The 26,361-nt window shown below is 39.5% G+C and overlaps 1 protein-coding gene and 1 long non-coding RNA gene across 6 annotated transcripts in view; one reads left to right on the top strand and one right to left on the bottom strand.

Annotated features, from left to right (window-relative positions):
- Positions 1-8,864, bottom strand: part of APBA1 (amyloid beta precursor protein binding family A member 1) — a 229,307-nt gene extending 220,443 nt beyond the window's left edge. For 3 of the 5 annotated variants that reach the window (XM_002742872.6, XM_008995874.5, XM_035302878.3), the window contains exon 1: positions 7,728-8,069. The gene's annotated coding sequence lies outside the window, so the exon portion shown is untranslated. Of the gene's footprint in view, positions 1-7,727; positions 8,070-8,444 lie in introns of those variants that run through there. The other 2 variants (XM_035302864.3, XM_054254995.2) reach the window with 2 other exon arrangements.
- A 5,828-nt stretch (positions 8,865-14,692) lies between these two features.
- On the top strand, positions 14,693-25,078 carry LOC144581803 (uncharacterized). The gene is made up of 3 exons (XR_013533046.1): positions 14,693-14,825; positions 18,993-19,095; positions 24,963-25,078. It is a non-coding gene; the product is annotated as an uncharacterized LOC144581803 (long non-coding RNA).
- The last annotated feature ends 1,283 nt before the right edge of the window (positions 25,079-26,361 follow it).

The raw sequence follows: 26,361 nt of genomic DNA, 5'->3' as shown, positions 1-26,361 counted from the left end.
AATGACCGAATGAGTAAAGAGTAAAAGAGGCCATGATTTTAGCACAAATTTAAGTAAATATTCCTGGGGTGAAGCTTTACAATTGCCTGTATTGGATATCTTAAGACATACAGAAATGCTGGGTTGGAGAGATCATAAATATATTCCTATGGGAAAAAAGGATAAAACAAACATTCTTAATCTTAAATGAATGAGCACACAGGGTTTGGAATAAAGTTTGTGGAGGCAGCATCATACAGAAACTCAAGAAGTACTATATCTCAAACAAATTTGATAGAAATGAACATGACAAAAGTGGCCTAATCATGACAAAGACTCTAAAGTCAAAAAAGTATGTGAAGTATTTGAATAAATTATCTCATAAAATATGAGAGTGGAAGGATGTCACATTTCTAAATTATTAATTTTATATAATATGATTTGAATTATATGAAAGTAAACTAATGAATTAAACATAAGTAGATACTTTACTCTTTGCCTATATTCCTAAAATATGTGTATTCAAGTTGACATGAAGCCTTTTTTAAAACCTTCTTGTTGGAAAATTTAGGGCCACCCTATAACGGAGGGTACATTACACATGGTCATATATGGTAATCTGCATCTCAGATAACTGAGGGTGGTCAACAGTTAGCTTGTGAGTGAACAAAACTGCAGGCAGTTGTTGCAATACATTAGAACCCCGAAATTAAAATAACTGCCATCAAGCCAATTCTTATCTGTTAAAAATTCTTCATGATAGCTCTGTGATGTGTGAAACAGGGGTCCCATGTCCACTTCTGAGTTCAGCTATAGGTATATCGACAGTCCCCACATACACTGACGGTTTACTGCTTCCACCTGGCTCTGTCTCTCTGATTGTCTGCTCAAGGGCTTTCTCTGGTGTTTGCTCAGGCTAATATTAGCAGCCCGAAAGTACTAAGATTTAATATCCCTAGGGGAAATGATGGGTAAATACCTCAGTTTCTCCGCTTCTTGGTGGACAATCCTAATATGCAGTCCACACAATACCAGCAGAGCCAAACCTCAATTTCCCACAGTGGTAACATGTTCATTAGCTAGCTTCTTAATTGGCTTTCTTCCCTCTCCTGTCTTATTTTCTCCATTCTCTCACTTGTGCTTCTTGAGGTTGTCTCTCAAATAAACTATTCTGGACTCAAGTTCTTGTCTCATGCATAAACTGCTTTAGCATCATGTGGCAATTCCATGTCCTCTTTGAAAAACAGCTACCTATTGCAGAAATCAAGATAAATGAGCTCTACCCTCATTCTTTCCACCTGAGTTACTTAAATCTTTGGCAATTTCTCATCTATTCCTCTCAGGATTTGATAATCCCTTACTAATGCAGAGAGTCATTCTGTATTATACAGGATACCCAGATGAACAAAACAAAGTTCTAGCCTCAAGGACCTTACACTTGAGAATGGAACACGAAACAAGGAGGAAAAAAAGAAAGCAATATTTAAAGAAGATTCAGATCACAGAAGAGATGCAAGTTCCAAGGAGCCAAACTACTTCCAACTGAGTAGTATTCACTACCCAGAAAGAATATCACTTTGTTTTCTGTTTTGTTTTGTTTTTGTTTTTTTTTTTAAATGGCGTCTTGCTCTTTAGCCTAGGCTGGGGTGCAGGGACGTGATCTAGGCTCACTGCAACCTCCTCCTCCAAGGTTCAAGCAATTTTCTTGCCTCAGCCTCCCAAGTAGCTGGGACTACAGGCATGTACCACCATGTCCGGCTAATTCTTGTAGTTTTAGTAGAGATGGGATTTCACCACATTGTCCAGGCTGGTCTCGAACTCCTGACCTCAACTGATCTGCCTGACTCAGCCTCCCAAAGTGCAGGGATTACAGGCATGACTGTTTTCTAACTTAAATACATTTGATTTAGGACATTCCTTTTTTTATATAAACCCAGCACTGTTTCATAAGTCAACCCAAATACAGTAGATGGCAATACAGGCTTATGGGCGACCAATTCAAAGTGAAACGCAAAGCATTTTATTGTGAATTCCCTAAGTAACTGCTCCATCTCTCTGGAGTGATATCATGTCCAGGTAAATCAAGGAAACCAATAAGGCTTCGCTGGTGTCCCCTGAGGATGCAAATCATGTTCCCATCCAGTCCTTTCACTCTTGATATTCTCTCTGCCTAGAAGGTCCTTCCGCCAAATATCTGCAGGGCAGGGCTCACTGCTTCACGGTTTGTTTGTTTATTTTCAGACTGAGTCTAGCTCTGTTGCCAGGCTGGAGTGCAGAGGCTTGATCTCAGCTTGCTGCAGCCTCTGTCTCCGAGGTTTAAGCGATTCTCCCAGGTTTAAGCTGGGACTACAGACACGTGCTACCACACCTGGCTAGTTTTTTGTATTTTAGTAGAGATGGACTTTCACCATGTTGGCCAGGATGGTCCTGATCTTCTGACCTCATGATCCACCCGCCTCAGCCTCCTAAAGTGCTGGGATTACATGTGTGAACCACTGTACCTGGCCTACTTCACATCTTTAAGCTCTTTCTGCTTAAGGTCTTCCCTGACCATCCTATATAAAATAACGTCACCCCACCCACCCACTATCATCAATCTATTGCTTTCTCTGTTTTATTCTTCATCATAGCACTTACTACCTGGCATATTATATAATTGGTTATTTATTTATTTTTAATCTCCTTCCACTAAAAGCTCTGTGATATAAAGGACATTTCCCACCTTATATTTCTTGCACCTAGAATAGTTTCTGGCCCAGAGAAAGTGTTCAATGAGTATATGTTGAAGGAATGAATAAATTTAATCATTAAAACCTCAAAATCACCACTCATTACAGTTCAATTTCCATAAACTCATCTGGAATCGTGACATAATCCCATAACTCAAGACTCAAAAGGATTCACAATCATTTTGTGAAAAATATAGCTTTTTTTAAATAAATAAAGCTTTAAGGTATGTATCAGATATGAATAGTTTTAATTCTATCATAAACTTGTACAGACCACAAAATGAAACTCATTCAATGTCCATTGTGTAAGAATGAAATCCTGCAATTTAAAATTTTAAATACTGTAGCTAGCTTGCTAAAAAAAAAGTTTATTCATATATTCATGTGACAAATGTATACTGAATGCATATGATGGGTATGGTGTTGGGCGAGGTGCTATATTTGATTTTTCTTTTGAAAACTGACTTTACACGTCACTGTAAAGCCATATTCTGCCATTATAGATAGAAAAAGCTCATTCTTTAAAAAAAACCACATGTTTTTCCCTATTGTTTTACTATAAACTTTTTAAAATTTAGCTCAGATCTCTGAAGGAGAATATTCACAGGAAACAGAAGTGGAATCTTTTATTCAGATAATTTTAAAGGTAAACATTGTCCTCTTTTTATTGCATTTAAGGGAACTAAGAACCACCATATTTAGCAACATTAAATGTTCACTATACAAAAATTACTTAAGTAGTTATCAAACTCCAATTATATAGCACTAATTGGTTTCACTAGAAATTCATGCTCTCCAAACACGTGAGGTCCTCATGGTTGGGTAATGATCTTTTATTCACTCCTAATTGACTCACCACTGTGTTTCCACAATACATGCAAGTCTTTGTCATTCTACTCCTGGCTTCAACCTGCCCATCTCTCTTTTGACTTTACTTAAAAGACTGTGACCAACTTCCTTTCTTTCCACTGAAAAATTCCTAGGCTTCTGTCTCAAAAGAATCCTTCCTTTGCTTTCATCTAGTATCCTCCCATCTTCTTGAAGACTTAATTTCCTCAACTGAGCCTCTCCCTTAACATTTGCAATCTCCTTTTCCTTCAATGGATTGTTCTCCTCAGCTTACAAAGCAGGCTCAAGTCTTCCTATACTAAAAACACCACCTTACCTCTCTCTACTACACCATTGTTTTGATATATCATACTCTCTCTTTCTCCCTTACCTCTCAACTTATTGAAAATGAAGTCTGTTTACACTGCTTTCCATTTCCTTTCCCCCACCTCTCCCTTGAACCCTTGCCCCCAGCTGCCACTTCCACCTACCACAAAGATAATCAAAGAAAGCCAGGAGTCAAATCCAATGGCTTTGCCTTGGTTGCACCCTCACCCATGGGATATGCTATATGAGTGACAGGGGCTTCCCTTGCCCCTGCTGCTTCCATGACACTGTACTACTCTGCTTCCAAAATTTTTCTCCAACTGCCCCTTGTTTAAGATGGTTCCTGTCCTTCTCTCCTTTTCCCCTCCAACTTACAGACATCCCTCAAGGGTTGTCTATCCTTACTTTTGCTTCTTCTCCCTTCATTTTCTTTATCAGTGATTCCTGGGACATCAAAATCGCTCCTAGGTAGATGACTTACAAATCTCCTTGTAGTTCTAACCTCCCTCTGTATTCCAGTCCCTTAACTTGGACAAACCTGTCCTGCTCAAAAAGAAACTTCCCTCCTCTTCCTCATCCTCCACTATATCTTCTTTCTGAAATGAACCAACTGCTCTCTCAGCTAAGCCTGACGATGATTTTTGGCCTCCCTTTTCCCTACTCCCATTTCCAGTGATGGTTCAAGCTCCTCAGATTATTCCTGCACACCATCTCTTAGGTGTGTTCCCTTTTTCCCTCCCATTGCCTCTTCCCATCTTTCCCTTACTTTGACAATAGGGTCGATCTGGTCTCCCTCCTGCCAGTCTTTTCCCATGTTATTCCATTCAACATAATACTACAAAATTATTGCCCCAAAGCGCAGTTCTGATACTGTCAACACTTCTCCTCACAAATCTTCTATAGCTCCTCAGTTTAAGTAAACAAAATCCATGCTCCTTAGCTTGGTGTACAAATTGCTCCACCACCTTGAACAAACCTCTCTTTCTTGCTTTATTCCTCATTACATCTCTTGGCATTCCTAGTGCTGCAGCCAAAGCACACCATTTTTTGTTCCCTGTGTAGGCATACACCTTCCACTGCCAGGCCTGCCTACACTGTTTCTCCCCCAAGCATGCCCTTCCTTCTTTGCCAACCCAAATGCCACCTTAATCACACCTCAAATGCTATTTCTCCCATGTAACCTTCCCTGATTCTTCAATCAGAAGTCATTTTGTACCCTGTGAACTCCCACAGCCCTGCAGGAATACTGCTTTTTCAGCACCTAACTATTTTTCACTATTTTTACATTTAGTAACACACATCCCTCTTTTCTCCTTCTAGACCATGATCCACCTCTGGGCAGTATCTAAGACTTAGCATTCTTTGAATCTCCAACCCTTCTTTACACTCCCTATTCCCTATCCAAAGGTACAATGGGTCTGAATGCAGGAGGTAATCAACAAATGCAGTGAGCTATGATCACACTACTACGCTCCAGGCCAGGTGACAGACGAAGACCCTATCTCAAAAAGATAAATAAAAATAAAAATTATCACATTTATGTTAGAAAGGAAATCACTGATTCCTGAGTCATCGATTGTGCTGCTGTATAATTTCTCTTTCTGTAAACAGTGTATTTACCTGGTAATTCCTAGTATTATTAAACTTTCTTATAAGACATTTACATCTCTGGTCTTACCAATATAAAAGATGATGACTTTTTTTTAACCAAAACCTCTTAGAATGATCTTTAAATTCCATAAATACTTTTATTAGAAAGAGATTTGGCATAACTAATAAGAGACTAAATAACTAAGATTCAAAATTCATTTTTGTAAATCTATCCTTAAATCTTGAATGAGAGCCAACAACCAACTTCACATTAAAATCTTAGAAGGCTTGACTTGAAGAACATGGGGAAATTTACAATGACAGCTTCACTAAAACCTAGTCTATATATCATTGAATAAGGTATATGTGGATAGCCCTAGTTTTATTATTTTCAATGCAAAACGATATCATGCAACCTTTGCCCAAAAAACAAAGCAAAACAAAAATTTTTAAAAAGAAAAAAAGAAATCTCTGGTGCTAACATGTTGTGTATTTACTTGTGTAGCCATGACTGCTATGGGCTTTTCAAAGAGGACGGGGGTAGCCAGTTTGGATTCCGACAGCAATGCAGTAGAATATAAGGTGTTATGACTATAATACGTCCTAAGCAGGTTAAGCTAGTCATACAACATTTTAATAAACAAATGTCAAGATATTAAGTGTAAAGTGCACTCATACCTATGAATACCGCAGAAATACAGGTGAGGGGGGAATCACACTGCCATGAATACACATGAATATGCCATCTCCCTTCCTATCTCTACCCAACCCTACACACACCTATCTTTATCATGCAGAGACAATTAAACAGCCATAGACTCTGAATGCATTTCTGTGCCCTTGTTTCCACTGGGTGAGTTATTGCCAGCCTGACATTTTCCCAAATTCCCTACTAGCAGGCTATATCACTAGGGACTTTACTGACCTGGGACCCCAAAACTGTGGGTCTTGGGAGATTTCAGTTTCCAAATGATACACGGCACCACTTAGCCATTGTGACAACTGAGAGAGTGGATGTCACCAGCAGTAGAAATAAAGTATCCTGTTTCCGGAGGAAAACACCCTGGCTGTGTGATGCTGACCAAGTGGGCACCAAACATTTCTCCATGTGATTATTTTTCTTCTTTTTTAAAGATTGCCCCCTGCCCCTCACATCTCTCTATACACACCTCCAGAGTTCATTCTAAAATAACCAACACAAAGACCATTCATCCTCTATCCATAAGGTTTTCAGTGCTTCAATGTGGAAAGAGAAGGTCTAGCTGGCCTTGAAAGTTGGGACAGGAAGAGGAATCTGATCATTCAACATCCTTCTCATTCAGGTCAGACAAGAGAAAAACAATAGAAACTGCAGAGTCAGGGAGTCCAAGACCCTTATGGAACAGGTGCTAAGTAGAGAAGTAGTATCACAGGATGGAAGCCCCCTTCAAAACCGGGTGTACCAGCAAGCTCAGAGTGTGTAACGGTTATCCTGTTTCCCTGCCATGTGCCTCAAAGCAACATGCTCACTTCCACATCCCCATGTCATGAGGCCAGAGGAAGGGGAAGCGAAAATCCCTACACTGGGCCATGCACACGCAGGAGCAGAACAGACTGTGCTCAGAGTTGCAGGGTCAAAATAACAAACAAACAAACACTGTCCCACAGTCTCAGCTGGTGACATCAAGTCAGGGCAGCGGCAGATCTCTGGGTTTGGGGCGCAGTTTGGGGAACGTGGATGCAAACACACGCGTACACACACATACACAGGATTTTACAAACCCGCCCCTACCCCACTGCCTCCCTCCACACTTCACACACCAAATGCATCCTGCCCACCTCACCGTTTCCATCATCACATTCTTTCTCCAAGAGAGTCAGTCCAGAGATGAAGGATCCTAGCGGGGATTCCTGGAAATGCCACCCCCCAACACCTCCGTCCGCCACCCCCATCCCCTCTGCTGTACCTTTTACACACACACTCTCACACACTCACTCCTGCCATGACTGTCATCAGGCCCGCCTGCTGCTCCCGAAGCCCGGCATCTCAGCGGGCACCGGACACCAGGCGTCTCACCCGCAACGCCGCCTTCCGCCGCCTTCCTCCGCCTAGCTGGCTGATGGTTCCAGGCACTGCCCCCTGGATGTTGCCTGCTGTCCCCGCTCCTCCGCACTATTGTTCCAGGAAGCCCCTCTCGCGCCCAGGGGCGCCCTTCGGCGAGGATCCTGGCTCCGTCGGGGGTCGCGTCAGTGCCGGGCACCCCCCTCTACCCCACCCCACCCTGGCTGTGGTACCTTGCCTGACAGCTGGGTCCGCGAGCCCGCGGGAGCAGGCGGCGCTAGTGACAGCGCTGGTGCCAAGCCTGGGAATAAAGCTTCGCTCCAGCCGCCGCTACTTCCAGCGCCACCATCTTCCGCCGCCGCTGCCGCTGCTGCCGCCGCCGCCTCCGGGACCGCAGTCGCCCTCGCCCAGCTCCGGCCCCGCAGCTGCCGTTCGGACCCCTTCGGTCCTGCGGCCCCACCCCCTTTCCCCACCCTCCCTCCCGCCCTCCAGCTCGCTCTCTAGCCCCTCGTGACGCTCGCCGGGGCCGGGCGGGCCAGTGAGGGAGGGCGCGGGGGAGCGCGCGCGCGCACGCCGCCTGCTAGTAGCGCCCCTGCCTCCCACACCCACTCGCGTGCGCGCGCGGCTCGCGAGCCCGAGGCGGCGGCGGCGGCGGCAGCGGCGGCAGCTGCGGTGCCGGCGCCGCCGGCGTTCTCTGTGGGCTGCGGGCCGCAGGCGCCCCTGCCCCAGCGCTGGTGGACCTGCGGGATACCCGCGCCTCTCGTCGCCCCTCGTGTCCGGGTTCCGAAGGGCCCGCCCTGTCTGTGTTCCATAGCCTTCTCCTCTGGCTCCCGGCTGGAGGCACTGAGTGGAAAATGCCGCTGCATCTCTGAGGGGACTGTCGGGGACCTCCACCCTCCTCCGTGGCAGCCCAAGGGTCCCCGGTTTCCTAGCCAGCAGCTGTGGCCAACCTCTGCGCATGGCCAACCAGGAAGCCAGGATGCCGCGTCGACTCCTGCAAGGTGTTCTCTCCTGAGTTACTCCCGAGCTTTCCCGCTTCTCAGGCCTTTTAGATACCGCCCGCGCTTCAAATTCGGAGAGTGACAGCGTCTCGGGAAAGCGCCGCAGTCCTGCGAGTTCCACGCCAGAGGGAGAGCGGGACGGGCTTGGGCTTGAGCGAGGCGAGCTGGGTTGCAGTCCTCCAGGGAAAATGCCCAGTCCCGCCAGGGACAGCGGAGAGCCTCCGGATTGTGCAGCCGGGGAAGGCTCGGCGTGGTTTTCCTACCCGCTCCTCATTTCTGGTTGATCTGAACTTAGTGTCTTTGAGCCTGGCACAGGCCATCCGCCCTAGATATGGCTCCTAGCTCGAGAGGGAGGCCACCCTTTGCAACAGGGACCAAGTGGCAGGTGCTGTGCGTTAAGGAAAAGCTGTGGGCTAGACAGGCCCTGGGAGGCCTGGGCTCTGGCGCCAGCCCCACATATAATTGGCATTGCAGTAGCTTAATCATTCCCCCTCTTAGAGACACAGATTTTTCCATAACAATGTTATAATGCAAAAAGCCTTGTAGTTTGCAAAGCCTTCTGCATCGATGTATTCTCCTCCAGTAAAATGAAGATAAGCGCTGGTAATCCAGATCCCTTGGAAAATGAATCTTTTACCACACCGTGTTTCCATATTATTTTAGACACAACGTCTCCAGAGAAGTCTGGAGTTGTAGCCTAAAGCATTCTGAAAACCTTGTTTTAGCTTTTAAATTCATATGAATTTTACATTGCACTCCGTAATTTTTTTTGCTTTAATAAAACAATAGCTACCTTCTTAAAAATCTTTTAGTAAAATTTAAAATTATATAGCAGAAAGATGTATGCTTGTCCTGTGACGTTATTCATTTTTTCCAGTAAATACTTATTTGGCATATATACGAGCCAGATACGGTCCTTTTTTCACCAGAGTTCGCAGTATGCTGATGGAAATAGGTATTAAACAATCAGACTGGCCAGGCGCGGTGGCTCACGCCTGTAATTCCAGCACTTTGTGAGGCCGAGTCTGGCCGATCACTTGAGGCCAAAACTTTGAGACCCATCTGGCCAACATGGCAAAACCCTGTCTCTACTAAAAATACAAAAATTAGCCGAGCGTGGTGGTGCACGCCTGTAATCCAAGCTACTCGGAGGCTGAGACAGGAGAATTGCTTGAACTCGACAGGCGGAGGTTGCAGTGAGCCGAGATTCCGCTACTGCACTCCAGCCTTGGTGTCTGAAAAACCAACCAACCAACCAACCAAACAAACAAAAAAACAATCAGACTAAGTGCAACTGTGATAAATTCTCAACTACAAAGGCGCTAAGGTGCACAGGAAAACCTAATCTAGACTCCAGGACTAGGTAAGGCTTTCTAAGGAAATGACATTTCACATTCCCCAGGAGAGGCTGCAGTGAGACACTTCCAGGTAAAAGGAAGGAAATGTGAAAAGGCCAGAGCAGGTGGGGCCCAAGTGAGATGAGGTTGGAGAGGCAGGCAGCAGTCAGAACCTCAGGAGACCTTGTGAACTGTTTTTAAATAATAATTTGGTCTTATGAGCCTGGAAAGTCACTGAAGGGTTGCCAAGCGTTGGGAGCCAGCAAGCAGGATCACATTCCTGAAAGATTGCTGAGGTGGCTGTGAGGAACTGATTCATGGAGGGTCAAGATCCAGTGCTGAGAATCTGAGCTTATCCTACTTGGTGAGTGTTTAGGGTTTTCTGGTTTTGCACTAACTGCTCTTTTGATTGTTTTTAGTTCTTGCCTCTGTTTTCCTGTGTACCCATCTCCAGCGCTTTCAAAGTGCTTCTCTGTAATATTTTCTATTTTGTTACCTTTAATCCACTGTGGTTTTAGGAAGAAAATTAACCTTGTTAGAATTTCAGGTTAAATAAGAGAATATAGATTCTGTGCATACACTTGTTGCAATTTGGTTTTCTATCTTAGAGATCTTTCTGCTTATTTTCTACTTTTTGTGTTGCATTTCCAGTTAGACTAGGTTCTTAGATGCATGAATGAGGGTTACATTATTGCTTTAGTAATATCCTCGAATCTTACCTCACAGGATTTTTGTGTTAAGAAAGTATGTGAAATTTCTCTCAAAGTATTAAGTGCCATACAAAGGGAAGTAATAATTGTTATAATGGTAGCTTGGAGACCTCCAAAACTAATTCATTGCCAAATGTTCATTTGTGGAAATCCCCCTCCCTCACCTACCCTCATGAAAAACACATATTCCTATTTCTTCTGGACAGCATGAATCATTGTCTTAAGTGCTCTAGTTGCTTGGTGCCTTGGCTGCTGGCAAGAAACTCATAGCCAAATTTTTAGATCATTGTAGGAAATGAGTGATCCATATGGCATGTAGATCTATGTCATCCTTTCCTATGGCACGATCTCTGCTCACTGCAACCTCTGCCTCCCAGATTCAAGCAATTATCCTGCCCCATCCTCCCAAGTAGCTGGGATTACAGGCATGTGCCAGCACGTTTGGCTAATTCTTTTTTTCTTTTTTTTTTTTGGTATTTAGTAGAGACAGGTTTCACCACATTAGTCAGGCTGGTCTCGAACTCCTGACCTCAGGTGATCCACCCACCTCGGCCTCCTAAAGTGCTGGGATTACAGGCATGTGCCACCATGCCCAGCCCTGTTCTATTCTATCTATAGATTTCCTGTGCTTGCTTTATTGACGTTTCTCTTTTTAGGAGATCTCTCATAAAGCACTCCAAATATTTGTATACACCTTCTCCTGTTAACAAGGGTCAAACAAAAAACAAACAAATAAAATGCAGGAACTACTATGCAGCCATAAAAAAGGATGAGTTAATATCCTTACAGGGACATGGATGAAACTGGCAATCATCATTCTCAGCAAACTGAAACAAGAATAGAAAACCAAACACCACATGTTCTCACTCATGAGTGATTGTTGAACAATGAGAACACATAGACACAGAGAGGGGAACATCACACACTAGGGCCTGGGAGGGGATGGGGGCTAGGAGAGGAATAGCAGGGAGTGGGGGGATTGGGTGGGATAGCATTAGGAGAAATACCTAATGTAGATGATGGGGCAATGGATGCAGCAAACCACCACTATGGCATGTGTATACCTATGTAACAAACCTATATGATCTGCACATGTACCCCAGAATTTAAAGTATAATTTAAAAAAGTTTTAGGTGAGAAAAAAAAATAGTGGGCGTGGTGGCAAATGCCTGTAGTCCTAGCTACTTGGGAGACTGATGTGGGAAGATTAAACCTCCTGGTTTAACCCAGGAGGTTAAGGCTGCAGTAAGCTATACTCATGCCACAGCACTTCTGCCTGGGCAATAGAGCAAGACCATGTCACTAAAAATAAAACAAAACACTGGCAACCTGGCAACCATTGAGGCAGGTAACAATAGTATAGACACTGTGCCAGGTGACTTGTGTTTAAAGTAAAGCCTTAACCACCACTGCATGTGCACCTAAAGTCTCTGTGCATGCCACTTTAAAACCTCGTATTAATGGCAAACTTAAGTATATCTCCCAATGGCTCAAAGATAATTGCCTTTAGTTTAATCTTTGAGGTCCCAGACTCCATCAGCCTATACTCTACCTACAGATACAGGGTTTCTGACTTACGATGGTTTGACTCTGATGTTTTTGACTTGCCTTTTGGGCTTATCAGGGTATTAAATGGCCTTTGTTGTTGTTTGAGTCACAGTCTTACTCTGTCACCCAGCCTGGAGCACCTGGCCTTAAATGCATTTTTGACTTATGTAACTCTATCATAAGTCAAGGAGGGTCTGTATATCTTACTGTCAGAAGCACTGTTTGTCTTTGAAAAGAGATTCGAACGATCCAAGATGGCCGATCGCTAACATCCCGGGATTGCAGCTCTCAGGGAAGACGCGGAGAACTAGAGGACGCCACACTTTCAGACAAAGTCTGGTCGCTCACGGAGCAGAAGATCCCCCAGTGGTGGAAACACACGGGTCGCCAGCGCGACTCTCGTGGTCGGCGCAGCGGTTCCGCCGGCACCTCGGCGCGGCAGCTCTCGGAGCAGAGTAAACGGGACGGTTCCCCTTCTGACCGAGGTTTGGAGCCCTGGGAAGGCAGAGTCGCCTACTACGGAAACAAGAAGGAAGCCAGACAGGAGAATCCTGGGCAGAAAAGCACCATCAGTTTTAACGCCGCTGCTCTGGCCCTGGGAACTAACAACCTGGACGTCCACTCAAGAGACCTAATCTGAAAGTTGGTAATTTCAAAGACGACAGGAGGATAAATTTACAATGACGGGAAGAAACCAGTGTAAAAAAGCTGAGAATACTCAAAGTCAGAACGCCTCTCCCTCTAAAGATGATCACAATTCCACATCAACAATGGAACAAGGCTTGATGGAGAACGAGCGCCTCCTGATGACAGAATCACTCTTCAAGGAATGGATAATAACAAACTTCGGTGAGTTAAAAGAACATGTTGTAGCCCAACGTAAAGAAACTAGGAACTTTGAAAAAAGGTTTGATGAAATCCTATTGAGAATAGACAACTTAGAGAGGAGTATGAGTGAATTAATGGAACTGAAGAATACAATACAGGAACTCCGAGAAGTATGCACAGGTTTAAACACTCGAATTGTTCAAGCAGAAGAAGGGATATCAGAGGTCAAAGTCCAACTTAATTAAATAAAACATGAAGAAAAGATTAGAGAAAAAAGGATAAAAAGGAATGAGCAAAGTCTCCAAGAAATGTGGGACTATGTGAAAAGACCAAATTTACGTTTGATAGGTGTACCTGAATGCAACGGAGAGAATGAATCCAAGCTGGAAAATACCCTTCAGGATATTATTCAGGAAAATTTTCCTAAACTAGTAAAGCAGGTCAACATTCAACCCCAGGTAATACAGAGAACACCACAAAGATATTCCTCAAGAAGACCAACCCCAAGGCACATAATCGTTAGATTCACCAGGGTTGAAACGAAGGAGAGGATACTAAGGGCAGCCAGAGAGAAAGGTCGGATAACCCACAAAGGCAAGCCTATCAGACTTACAGTAGATCTCTCGGCAGAAACTCTACAGGCCAGAAGAGAGTGGGGGCCAATATTCAACATCCTAAAAGAACAGAACCTTCAGCCCAGAATTTCATATCCAGCCAAACTAAGCTTCACAACTGAAGGAAAAATAAAATCTTTTATGAACAAGCAAGAACTCAGAGATTTTATTACCACCAGGCCTGCTTTACAAGAGCTTCTGAAAGAAGCATTACACACAGAAAGAAACAACCAGTATTAGCCTTTCTAAAAATACACCAAAAAGTAAAGAGCACCAACATAAAGAAGAATTTACACCAACAAATGGATAAAACAGCCAGTCAACATCAAATGGCAGTAACCCTAAATTTAAATTGACTAAATTCCCAATCAAAAGACACAGCCAAAACCCAACGGCATGTTACATCCAGACCTGTTTCACATGCAAGGATACACAAAGACTCAAAACAAAGGGATGGAGAAAGATTTACCAACCAAATGGAGAGCAAAAATAAATAATAAATAAATAAAAAGCAGGAGTTGCAATTCTTGTATCAGATAAAATAGATTTTAAAGCAACAAAGATATAGTGGTAAAAGGATCAATGCAACAACAAGAGCTAACGATCCTAACACCCAGATAGGAGACTTAGATTCAATGAGACAGAAAATTAATAAGGATATCAAGGACTTGAACTCAGATCCAGAACAAGTAAACTTAATAAATATTTATAGAGCTCTCCACTTCAAATACACAAAATATACATTCTTGTCAATACCACATCACACCTACCCATTAGTTTAAATAAAACATTGATTGGCCATTATTAATACCCAATTTTTTTCAAAATAAAGCAATATTTCCATTTACTCTCCCTCTTTCTCTTCCTCTTTATTCCTCTCCTTTACTTATTATTTTTTTTTCTTTCCTTCTCTCAAAAAAAAAAAAGAAATCAACTTGTAAACCTCTAGATCCAGGTCGGCAATGTCTCTTTCATTGCTTGATTTCCTTTCTTCCCTTCCCTCCCTCCCTCCCTCCCACCCCGCTTCCTCCCTTCCTTCCTTCCTTCATCCCTTCCTTCCTCCCTACCGTCCTTCTTCCCTTCCTTCCTGCCTTCCTCCCCCCCCCCAAAAAAAAAAAAAAAAAAAAAAAAAAGAGATTCAAGAACTTTTATTCATTTAGGGTTCTTTTTGTCAACAAACGCTTGAAGATTCCATGTTTCACTAAATCCGTTCAAACTCTGCAAGAGTGTGACCATATCTTCTAGCTTTTCATATGGTTCTGGACAGCTGAAATTGGACATCCTTCTTCTGATGTAAGTTGATACTTTTCCTTGATTTCAAGTTCTTTAGTGATTACTTTCTTTCTGTCTCAGTCCTTGAGCTTATGAGCTGAGGGTGTGTGTAAGACAGGCATAGAACAACCTTTGGTAATCTGGTTTCTCTCAAGGAATTCAGTTCTACTAATATTTAGTTATCCAGTATAATTTCTAACATATTGTATAGCCATTTTTGTTAGAGCATTTAAAATGTACAAAAGAAATATACAATTATGAGATGTATGTATCATAAACTTCAATAAATTTATTTGTATATGCTGATTCTTATTTCACAAGCTTTTTCTCTGGGCATAAAATCTGTCCAGAGAAATAATGCTCTTCTTTTCTTTTTTATTTCCCAAACAGATCAGGCTCCTTCTTTTTTTCTCCCACTGTGCCCTTTAATGACCCTAACCAGAATTTTGTACTATGTGTTTATCTGATACATAGGAAGACATTCTGGTGCTACATATGGTAATTCTACCTCTGAAAATGAAGTTTCTGAGTAAATAGTATCATGGGAATATATTGCCTTTTAAAAATGGTTGTAATCCTATTCTCTGGACCATACTCCATGGGTGGGGGCTTGGATTACACTGACTAACTTAAGCCAATCAGCCTCCCAGTCCTGGTGCTGGGTCAATCTGCTCCAAACCACATGGTGGACTGAGGATAGAGCAAGATCTGGGGACCACAAAAAGGGTGAAATGGAAAGAGGGAAACAAAAACATCACCTTCCCTGTTCATCTCACGCTTTTAATAGTGAAAGACTATAAACCAATAATAGTTTTTCACTATTATATTAATTCACTATTAATGTAAATGTACAGCAACAAGGAAAGTGGTATATAGATCAGTATGACTGTACAGTCGAATACTATGCAGCCTTTAAAGATACCATATGCACAGACTTTTTAATAACATGGAAAAAGTTAATTTCACATCTCAATGAAAAGGCCTGGATAAAAAATTGTGTAGATGAATAACCACAACTTTAAAACATGCACAGAAAAAAATGCATCAAAATGTAAATAGCTCACTCAAGTAATAGGGTTATTTTCTTCTTTCTATGTTTTGGTAGTTTACATTTTTTTTAAACCAATGTATATAGGACCTTACTTTGAAAAATAGTAATACTAATAATGTGGCTGTAAACATTAATACCTCTTATCACCAGATGCCATAAAATTAACTATTGGGTCACTTTGCATTTCTAAAGCATTTTTTTTTCCAAATTTGATTTATCCTTAAAGGCTTATTTAAACACCACATACTTTAAGAAAATGTCTTTAGATTAATGTGGCTCTCATTGAAATACCTTATTTTCTGAGCATTTGTTTGTAGCACTAGGAGCCTCACAGCCTTTGTGGAATGTCAGGATAGAAATAGATTTTAAAAATTGATTAAATTGGTTGCTCATTCTGTTTAACACTTGCTTGTTAACACTTGGTTGTTTCCAAATTTATTTAGGCAGTAAAGTACTTACATATGATGGTCATCTGGTAGGAACAATAAAAAATATAGACATATTTAATTCATCCTATAAACCAGGCACAATTTTACCAAAAGAAAATATGACTATGTGTTTCTATATAAAATGTCCCATTACAATTAGGAGTATATTTTCTTGAAAATAAGAAGCTGTGAAATTAACTGCTCAGCAATTTCAGAATTTTTCTTTTAATATGTGTTTGCTACAGATTTATATCTTTTTGCCATCTTATTAGTAAATCAAATAATACCAGTGACTTAAGGAAGCTGTCTAAGATAAAAATGAAAAATTGAGAAAATTTCAGTATTTTTCTTTTCCAGTTTGTAGACAAAAATTATATATACATGCATATATATGTGTATATATATATTGCCATTATTCACTTTTGGCAGGAGTCCACCTTTGTGCAATTTCCAGAATGGCACTGACATAAGGACGTATGATTTAAAATCACTGCTCTATTTCTGTTTTCTGTTAGGCATTTTGTTCCATGTATGTTGGTATCACCTCTCCAAGTTGTTTATGAACCCTGAAAGATCAGTGACCAAATGTCAACTACATTCTCTTGGTATTTCCTACACTAAATACCTAGCATATTATAGAGTACCTAGGAAGAACTCATCAAATATTTGTTGGCTGACTGATTAACAGATACTCTCTGGGGTTACAGTTTCTACTGAATGCCTGTAGCTTTTCCACCATTGTAAAGTCAAAAAGTCAGAAGTTGAACCATAATATGTTGGGGACTGCCTGTACTCACTAGCTATCTTTCCAATTATTCCAGTTAGGGTATTCAGGAAGATTACTTAAATAATTTGCCATTAAAACAATTTCCTTTTCATTTGCTACTATTTTTATTTGTATCCAGTAGTGTCTGAAAAAAGTTATAGATGTGTCCACTAACTCAAAAATAAACTAGTAAAGTTTTAAGAGTATATAAAATCAGTGTCAGCAATTTTATCAGCTCTTTATCCCCTCTGTCAGCCAAGGAAATTTTTTCCCTCTCTTTCCTCTCTCTCTCTCAACACACACACACACACACACACACACACACACACACACACACACACACAATAAGTGATATCCTTGAAATTCTATTTCATTAAAGCACTACTTCTTGAGAATGTTTTTCCATGTACTTGTACAATATCAGTATTCAGGAGGAGCAATAACAATATAATTAACAGTCATGACTATATTTAACATTTCCAGTAGGTAATGCTATTTTTAAAAGCCACCAAATATTGAGATCTTTGTTCCACAAACTTTATTAATCTACTAATAAGTGCTAGCTCTGTGGTAGACATTTGAAAGTCCAAGCAAAATATCACAAGATCTATCTTCAAGAATTTGTCTACTTTAAGAAAAATCAGACAGACCTATAAACAAATAACTCCAGTGAAGTGTACTGACTGGGATAAAAGATTCACAAATGAGGGCCTGGCTAAATGGTGTTTTTGTGTTATTTGTTTGCTTTTCTAAATATATGTGTTTCAGGAAATTACATCAATTCTCAATCTTCTAGAAGTCAAGTCTGTAGTTAAATGAGCAGGTTTTCTTCCTTAAAAGGAATTTTGTTTCCTAACTGTAAAAAATATTATGATCATCTAGATTTGATGGTTTCTGTTTAACCAGAAGGCTGTGAGTTTCTCCCAGGTGAGAAATAGATGTATTTAAAAACACTATGGGCAGACAAATGTGTCTGCTTCTAGAGAAAGAATAGAAATCATCTTCCTAAATGAATTAAAACTTTTGAAAGTTCAAAAGAAATGACTTTGGGTCTTTGGCATTTTCTATCAAACAGAAAACTGACTTTTAAAAAGGAACATTAGTCAGTATAAACTGTTAAAAAATCCACATTTTCTACTTTTATTCCTCAGAGAAACTCATCCTTCTTCTGCCTTCTACCTCAAACTCATATCTTTTTATTAAATCTGACTGTGGAGATGCTTCTAAGTTAGGTCAGTTTTGCTATGGATTAAATTTTGAGAGCACATTTTAATTTCAGCATTCACACAGCTGAGCATTGCTAACTTGAATAGGCTGTGGTTATGGGAACTGCAGGAACTGAGATGGAACTAAAAAATCTGTTACTGGAGAAACCTTTTGAGTGTGGACAGATGTTTAAGGCACTCTTAATAAGGTCTGATAGGTTAAGGAATAACATGTTGTGGGATTCCAGAAAGCAGCTTTTCTCCCGTCCTTGCATTTTGGGAATTATTTTCATCCCACACTGCTGCAAACCTATCAAGAAAATGGAATTTAAATGGGTCTCAGTGAGCTGTATAGCATACATCTGAAACTTGTGCAATAATAAAATTCTTTTGCCAAGCAGATAGTTAAGGCTGTATTAGTAGCATGCTTCTCAAAGAGCATCAAGTATGCATTTTAATTCTGTTTGCATAAGACAAAGAATAATCCCTTAGGCTTCTGTATAGTCTGCCAAATAAAGAGTGGGGAGGTTGAGAGATTTCAGCTATAGTTTCTCTTGATCAGTGTTGAATCTTAATATAATAGGAAGTGAAGTTTTCCCAAGTTCTTCCGCGGATCACTAGTTCTGGAGGAAGACGGTAGTTATCATATGAAGAAAAAAGGTTTCAGGATCAAATACATCTGGAGAACTCCGGAGTAAGCTAAATCATACAGGTTTTTGTTTTCCTTTTAAATTGCAGGGCTTCTAGGAGCCTTTAATTGTAAACTTCCAGGAGGGGAAGAGAGATGATGGAACTACCAAACTTCTGGTGTTCTTTTTGCAAGAAATCTTATGAGGGACAGGTAAGGCTATATGACTTCTGTGGGTCCCTTGCTCCATAAACAAATGTTAAAGATTGTATTTTATAAGCGGGTTGGTATAAAGATGAATATATTAATATTCTATAATAAAACATTTTATTGGACCTAAAAGTTCATTTTCTTTTTACTTCTGATTTTAAAGGAAATTAAAGCATTTTCGTGGGTCCCTGCAAGTATTGTGCCTAGTCAATGTACCTACTCTGTCTAATAGGTACACTGACCCTGGGTCTAGGTGTTACACAGGAGGAATGGGTCACTGCAGTAAACCCACAAAATGGAATCTAGAAGCACACGATGGCATTTCAGCTGAGGTACTGAGATTGTGGCTGCAGGGTCACTTCTTTTCTTCATGTGATGCTCACTGAAGAAAGCAGTCTAACACACACACACACACACACACACACACACACAGTGGCAAAAAGTAGACTGTGGTAAATCTCCATGTTATTTGTTCTATTTGAGCTCTACTCATTCAGTATGTTCCCTTAAGTTCAAATATTATAATCCATTTTTAGTGTTTTTTATGTAAATCTATACCAGGTTAGGTGAACTGGCTGGAAAAGGAGATTCTTAGTTACTTATTTCTACCCATGACTCTAAACATTCATTCATGTTCAGAGCATCTTTAAGAGAAAAATTTCCATAGCTGAAACTGACATCACCAATCTTTATTATGGATAAGACTTTGAATTCATGGTTGTATTCTTTTGTCACAGTGAACTGGCTAGGGATATTGAGAGATGAGCATTATTAATCCTTCTTTGACAAGCAAAGTCAGGGTAAGAAGCTGTGGGTAATACTCATAGTGGGTTGGGCATGATACCAAATTTCCAAAGACAGATGATGCATCTTGAAAGATAAATTAGTAAAAGGGAAATGATATAGTTTGAATATTTGTCCCTGCCCAAATCTCGTGTTGAAATGTAATCCCCAGTGTTGGAGGTGGAGTCTGGTGGGAGGTGTTGGGTCATGGGGGCAGATGCCTCATGGCTTTGTGCTGTCCTCGTGATAGCGAGTTCTCACAAGATCTGGTTGTTGTAAGTGTAGCACCTCCCCCCTCATTCTCTCTCTGTCTTTACTTTCTGCCATAAGTAAAAGCTTCCTGAGGCTACCTCAGAAGCAGATGCTGGCACCATGCTTCCTAAACAACCTGCAGAGCTGTGAGCCAATTAAACATCTCTTCTTATAAATTACCCAGTCTCGCCCGGGCGGGGTGACTCACGCCTGTAATCCCAGCACTTTGGGAGGCCGAGGCTGATGGATCATGAGGTCAGGAGATCAAGACCATCCTGGCCAACATGGTAAGACCCCGTTTTTACTAAAAGTACAAAAAATTTGGCTGGGCGCAGTGGTGTGCACCTGTAATCCCAGCTACTCAGGAGGCTGAGGTAGGAAAGTGGTTTGAATCTGGGAGATCGGGCCACTGCCCAGTCTCAGCCTGGGCAACAGGGTGAGACTCCATCTCAAAATAATAATAACAATAATAACCCAGTCTCAGGTGTTTATAGCAATGCAAAAACAGCCTAATACAGGAAGTTTCCATATAGTCTAGGGATGTTCAACTTAGAACGGTATTATTTGGTTTCTCTACTGAGAGTACATGCACTCAAAAATAAATTGCCATTTTCTGGCTCAAGAGCAGAGATAAATGAATTCTAGTGATATACCAGGAATACAGCAGAATTTAGTACATCATAAATGTGGTAGAAATTAGTGCAGAAAAGATGGATTATTTAATAAATGGCATTAGGCCTAGTGGACTAGCCATTTGTGAAAATGTTAGCTGAATATCTCACCCCTTACCTCCAAATAAGTTCCAAATGTTTCAACAGTAAAAATGTAAAATAATGAAATCATAAAAATACTTGAAGAAAACAAAATAATGAAATATTATTTATAGTCTTTTTGTTTTGAGATGGTGTCTTGCTCTGTCACTAGGCTGGAGTACAGTGGCACGATCTTGGCTCACTGCAACATCTGCCTCTTGAGTTCAAGCAATTCTCCTGCCTCAGCCTCCTGAGTAGCTGGTACTACAGGTGTGCGACACCCAGCTAATTTTTGCATTTTTAGTAAAGACACAGTTTCACCATATTGGCCAGGTTGGTCTTGATTTCTTGACCTCATGATCTACCTGTCTCGGCCTCCTAAGGTGCTAGGATCACAGGCTGAACTACTGGGCCAGCTTATTTATAATCTTGAAGCAGAGAAGGCCTTTCTAAGCATGATATGAACCCAGAATTAGAAAAAAATACTGATAAATATAACTACACTCAAATTAAAAAATTTCTATACCACAAATGGAAACAAAAAGAATTAAAAGAAGAAACCTTATAAAATTGTGCCTATAACATAATTAAAAGCTACATGCTCTTATCTAAAAAGAGCTTTGACAAACTAGCAAGAAAAGATAATTGACTGGAAATACAGAAAAGGGAAAATGGCCAATTCCTAGAAGAAAAACAAATCAACAACAGACCTAGGAAAAGATTTAAATATTTCTAATAATTATAGAACTACCAAAAAAAAAATCCAAGGCAATATATTTCACCTCTTAGATTGGCCTAAATAAGACAAAACAAAATGTAGAAATATACTACATTGCTGAGGATGTGAGGAAACAGGCATTATTATTACAGAGTAGTGAGTATAACAACATTGTTAATATCTGCTTAGCAAAAAGCTTTTTCCCAGAAATTCCATTTCTAGGAATTTATCATACAGAATTATTTGAGTAATATGTGTTTATTATAAAATATTAACACATTTTAGACTTTTTGTTATGCAAGTGCACAAAGACATATGTATATATTCAGTGTAGCATTGTTGGTAATAATGAGGAATTGCTAACCGAAATGATTATCAATTGGGAATTGGTTGAACAAATTTTAGTATACCAAAAAAGGAATATTATAAAACATTAAAACAATTGTGAGGAGCCCATGTGTTCATACAAGGGAAATTGTGTACAATATACTGGTTTTTGTTTGTTTTTGTGTGTTTTATGCTTATTTGTTTGCTTGTTTTTGGGATGGAGTCTTACTCTGTTGCCCAGGTTGGAGTGCAGTGGGCTCACTGCAACCTCTGATTCCCAGGCTTAAGTTCTCCTGCCTCAGCCTCATGAGTAGCTGGGACTACAGGTGTGCACCACCATGTCTGGCTAATTTTTGTGTTTTTAGTAGAGATGGGGTGTCATCATGTTGGCCAGACTGGTCTCAAACTCCTGACCTCAGGTGATCTGCCTGCCAAGGCCTCCCAAAGTGAATTACAGGTGTGAACCATGGCACCAGGCCATCTACAATATACTGTTAACTGAAAACTCAAGTTACAGAATAGTTTGTTTAGATTAATCCCATTGTTATCTTAAAAATATTAAATATTCATCCAAAAAATTTGGAGTAACTTATGGAAAAGTGTAGTAGTGGCACACTCTCCATCATAAATACCTACAACATTTGAAATGGTTATAATAAGCATTTATTATTCTTATATTCAGAAAAAGTCATTTTAAAAAATTTTAAAGCATTTTAGAAAATGATCATTTAGAAATTTTAGTAGAATTATATTTTTCCTAAAGGTGTTTTTTCTCTCTCAGGCCCAATTAAGCACTGGATTTCTTGAAGCATTGAAACATATAGCAAGAGAGTTTGTGGTCTATCAGCTTTTTTCCCATGTATATGTCCTCTCTATGGCTGCTAGCATCAGATGGAATTGGGATCATAATCATTCTTGGCTTAAAAACTCATCTAGAGTACCTTTATTAAAATCAGAAACCTGAACTCTATGATTAGCATGAGATTTCTCTGCTGCTGTTGACTTAGTAGCAATTGTTATTGAGTCAAATTATATAATCATAAAAAAGATGAACAATTCTCCTTACATAAATTTTGGTAAATGTAAAGAATTAAAAGAACAAAATTACTCATAGCTCCTCCACTCAAAGCAACTACTTACTGTTAGCATGTAACATTTTTAACATTTTAAAAATTCCTTTTCCATGTCTCCAGTTTTACAAATATGTGATCATATTCTATAAACAATTCTGCATCTTGTTTTTATTATTTGGCACATTTAATCACATTATTTTAGGAATTTATCTGTAAACATCATCTTAATGATTATTTAATATTTAATAATTTATGTAATAACCTTCTGAGATTCTTGACATTTAAGTAGTTTCCAAGTTTTCATTAATATAAGAAATAGTTGGTGAACATCTTTATGCATAAAGCTGTTTTTCCATGTTTTCCCTTAGGGAGGTTACTTAGAAGTGGTACTGGTATTCAAGAATGCTAGACTCTTCATACAAATGGCTAAATTGCTTATTCTAACACTCCCACCAGTAATAAGAAAGGGTACCTATTTCATTACACCTATTATTCATTTGATATTATCAGTAAAAACAAACCCATAATTTGGTAGGTATAAATTGAAGACTTTTTTTAAAATTTGCATTTCTTTGCTACAGTACTGAATATTTTTCTCCCATATCTGTTACATTTTTTTCCTTTCGTCAGTGTGTGTGTGTGTTTGTGTGTGTACTTTCTGTTCATGTCTTTTACTCATTCATCTACTGGGTAAAAGAGTTTTTACAGCTTATCAAGTTGCAAGAATTCTTCACATGGTCAAGATATTCATAAATAAATAAATAAATATATTTAATTTTGAAGTAATCTCAAACTTAAGGAGAAAGTTGTAAGTATAATATAAAGAACTACAAAAATCATTTTTGTCTGCAGCATTTTTTGAAAATGTTGCCTCCCGTTACAGTTTTCCTTTTAATTATTAAGATTTTGTTTTAAAGTTAGCCTTAAAGTATGAGTTTATTGGGCATTTTTAATCACAATTATTTAATCCTTTCTAAGATACATAGTCCTCTCCTCTAGGGAAATTCAGTATTAAATTCTATTTTTCTTGAAATCTTTTTAAATAATTTGACTTATTTTATATATCCTTTATATATCCTTTCAGTCTATTCAAAAATGAAAGATGAGACTCTAAATTGACTTTTTCAAAAATATTTAATAATAACCGTTTCCCCAAAATTTTATTGAATAGTCTTTTGTTATTGGTTTTTAATGTCCCATTGATCATATATGAAATTCTTCTATACAGTGCTCATTTTGCAGATGTATCTGTCTACTCCCATGTCTATACTATAGTTCTTGAATTATTATAGCTTTAGACATAGCTATTCTCCACTGATACAGTCATTTATTTGTTTTTCTAAATTTTATAATTATGTTGTAAAGAAAATGTGGCTTTTATTGGCATTGAGTTATACAAATAAGAATTTGCTCTCCCATTGAAGAATGTTATATCTCTTCTTTTGCACCTTTCAGCAGTTTTGTGGTTTTCTTTACATAGGTCCTTTACATTTCCTAGGATATTAGGTTACATTGTGGACAGAATCTCTTCCCCTTGCATTTTATTATGTTTTGTAACTAATTTTTGCTACTATATTAAGAACAAGCAAAAATATTATAGAACAAACAAATAAAAATCATTTACCCTTACAAAATAGAGAGAGAATGCCTAGCTTTAATTTATGTTACCTCTGGGTACACTCACCATCTTCAAGGTAACATGTGTAAAACGTACCTCTGGACAACTGAGTAGGTTAACTGAGATGGGATTATTACTTTACATTTTGTAAGTATTGGGAAAGCCTTCAATAATTATTAACTTCGTTCCAGAATAACTCATCCAATATACCTCTATTATAGCAATAATAAAACAGAAGTGTCAGTTGTCTTCAAAGCCACTCTAGGTTTGAGGTAACAAAATCATAACGTCTACACATAAAATAATGCTTGTCTTGCTTTTTCTTTGATTTTATCTATTCAATTCAGCTCATCCCAAAATCATCTATTTCTTTAAAAACAAGCTGAAAATCAAACCTGTCTTATTCATGATGGAAAATTCAGCTGTTTGTCAAGGGATCATTTCTTCTGAGTCTAACTCTTACAGCAGTACAGTACGGGTAGGTTCAGTATGTTAGAACAGTATGGGTGGGTTGTTCAATGAAGCTATGCATGCTAGTTCCCATCTGTAGAATCATAAGCCAGAGCACAAAAATCAGTAACATAGTCTAACATTATCCCTGGAGATTTCTCCTCATGGGAGTAAAGAGTATAATGGAGACCTGAGGTGAACTAGTCATGCCTAAAAGCCATCTGCTTCCTAGTTCATCAAACAGTGCCTGGGAAAGCTGCATGTAAGGTTTTGAAGGGTGGCTGGTGGAAGAAAGGACAAGATTTTTATATTTTCCAGTATTTGCTAGAGTTAACATCTGTGTCAATTTAGATCTGTTAATAAGTAAATTCACCAGGAAAAATCTATCAATCTTGATGAATAAGTATATTTTCTCTTTGGTTTTTGGTACTGTTAGGTGAAACTTTACCAAATGTATTGGCAAATTAAATTCTTAGGAATATTAAAGACAATTCAACCAGATTTCAGAATTAAATGTTCCTTTGGCCAATTTTACAAGATTTTAAATTTTTCAAGAATATTTTAATAGTTCTCTTAAATCAAGTTCCAAGTTTTCCACAGTCTACATTGAAAATTCAACATTTTCTGCTATTTAAGACTGTATTATGTGGACAAATTTATGTATTACAATGTTAAGTGAAGAGAAACAAAATCAAATATTTTGTATTTATGTTTATTTTATGTAATAAAATGTGTTAAAAAGAATGTTAGTGCACAAAAGTGATAGTAATTGTTGTTAAGATTGTGGCAACTCAATTGATTTGTTATTTTCTGATTTTCAAATGTTTAAATGTTAAGTTACCTCTGAAATTAATGTGATGTTTACATATTTTATCATTGATTTAATCTTTAAAAACTAGCACTAAGGAAGAAGAATATTCTTATAATCTTTCACTATACTTATATGTTCAACAGAGTTCACATTAGGGCCATATGATGAAAATAAATAGATTAAGAAGTTACCTTAAAGAGAGGGGAGAAGATGGCACTGTAGGACCAACTCAGGATTGCAGCTCCCAGTGGAAGCGCAGAGGGTGAGTGGATGCTGCATTTCCAGATAAATCTTTATTGCCCACAGACTAGGAGATTCCCAGGTGTAGGAGCCCCACGGGCTGCCAGCGCTGCTGTTTGGGCCGGCACGGCTGTTTGGGCTGGTGCAGCTGTTTGGGCCGGGGCTGCAGCACAGCAGCACTCCGTACAAAATACACTGGTTTGGTTGCCCTGTTAAACCGGCAATTGGAGATTTTGGAAGGCAGA

The sequence above is a fragment of the Callithrix jacchus genome, chromosome 1 (genome assembly GCF_049354715.1).
Source record: "Callithrix jacchus isolate 240 chromosome 1, calJac240_pri, whole genome shotgun sequence".
NCBI classification, from domain to species: domain Eukaryota; kingdom Metazoa; phylum Chordata; class Mammalia; order Primates; family Cebidae; genus Callithrix; species Callithrix jacchus.
This window is presented reverse-complemented; position numbering and strand designations above follow the sequence as displayed.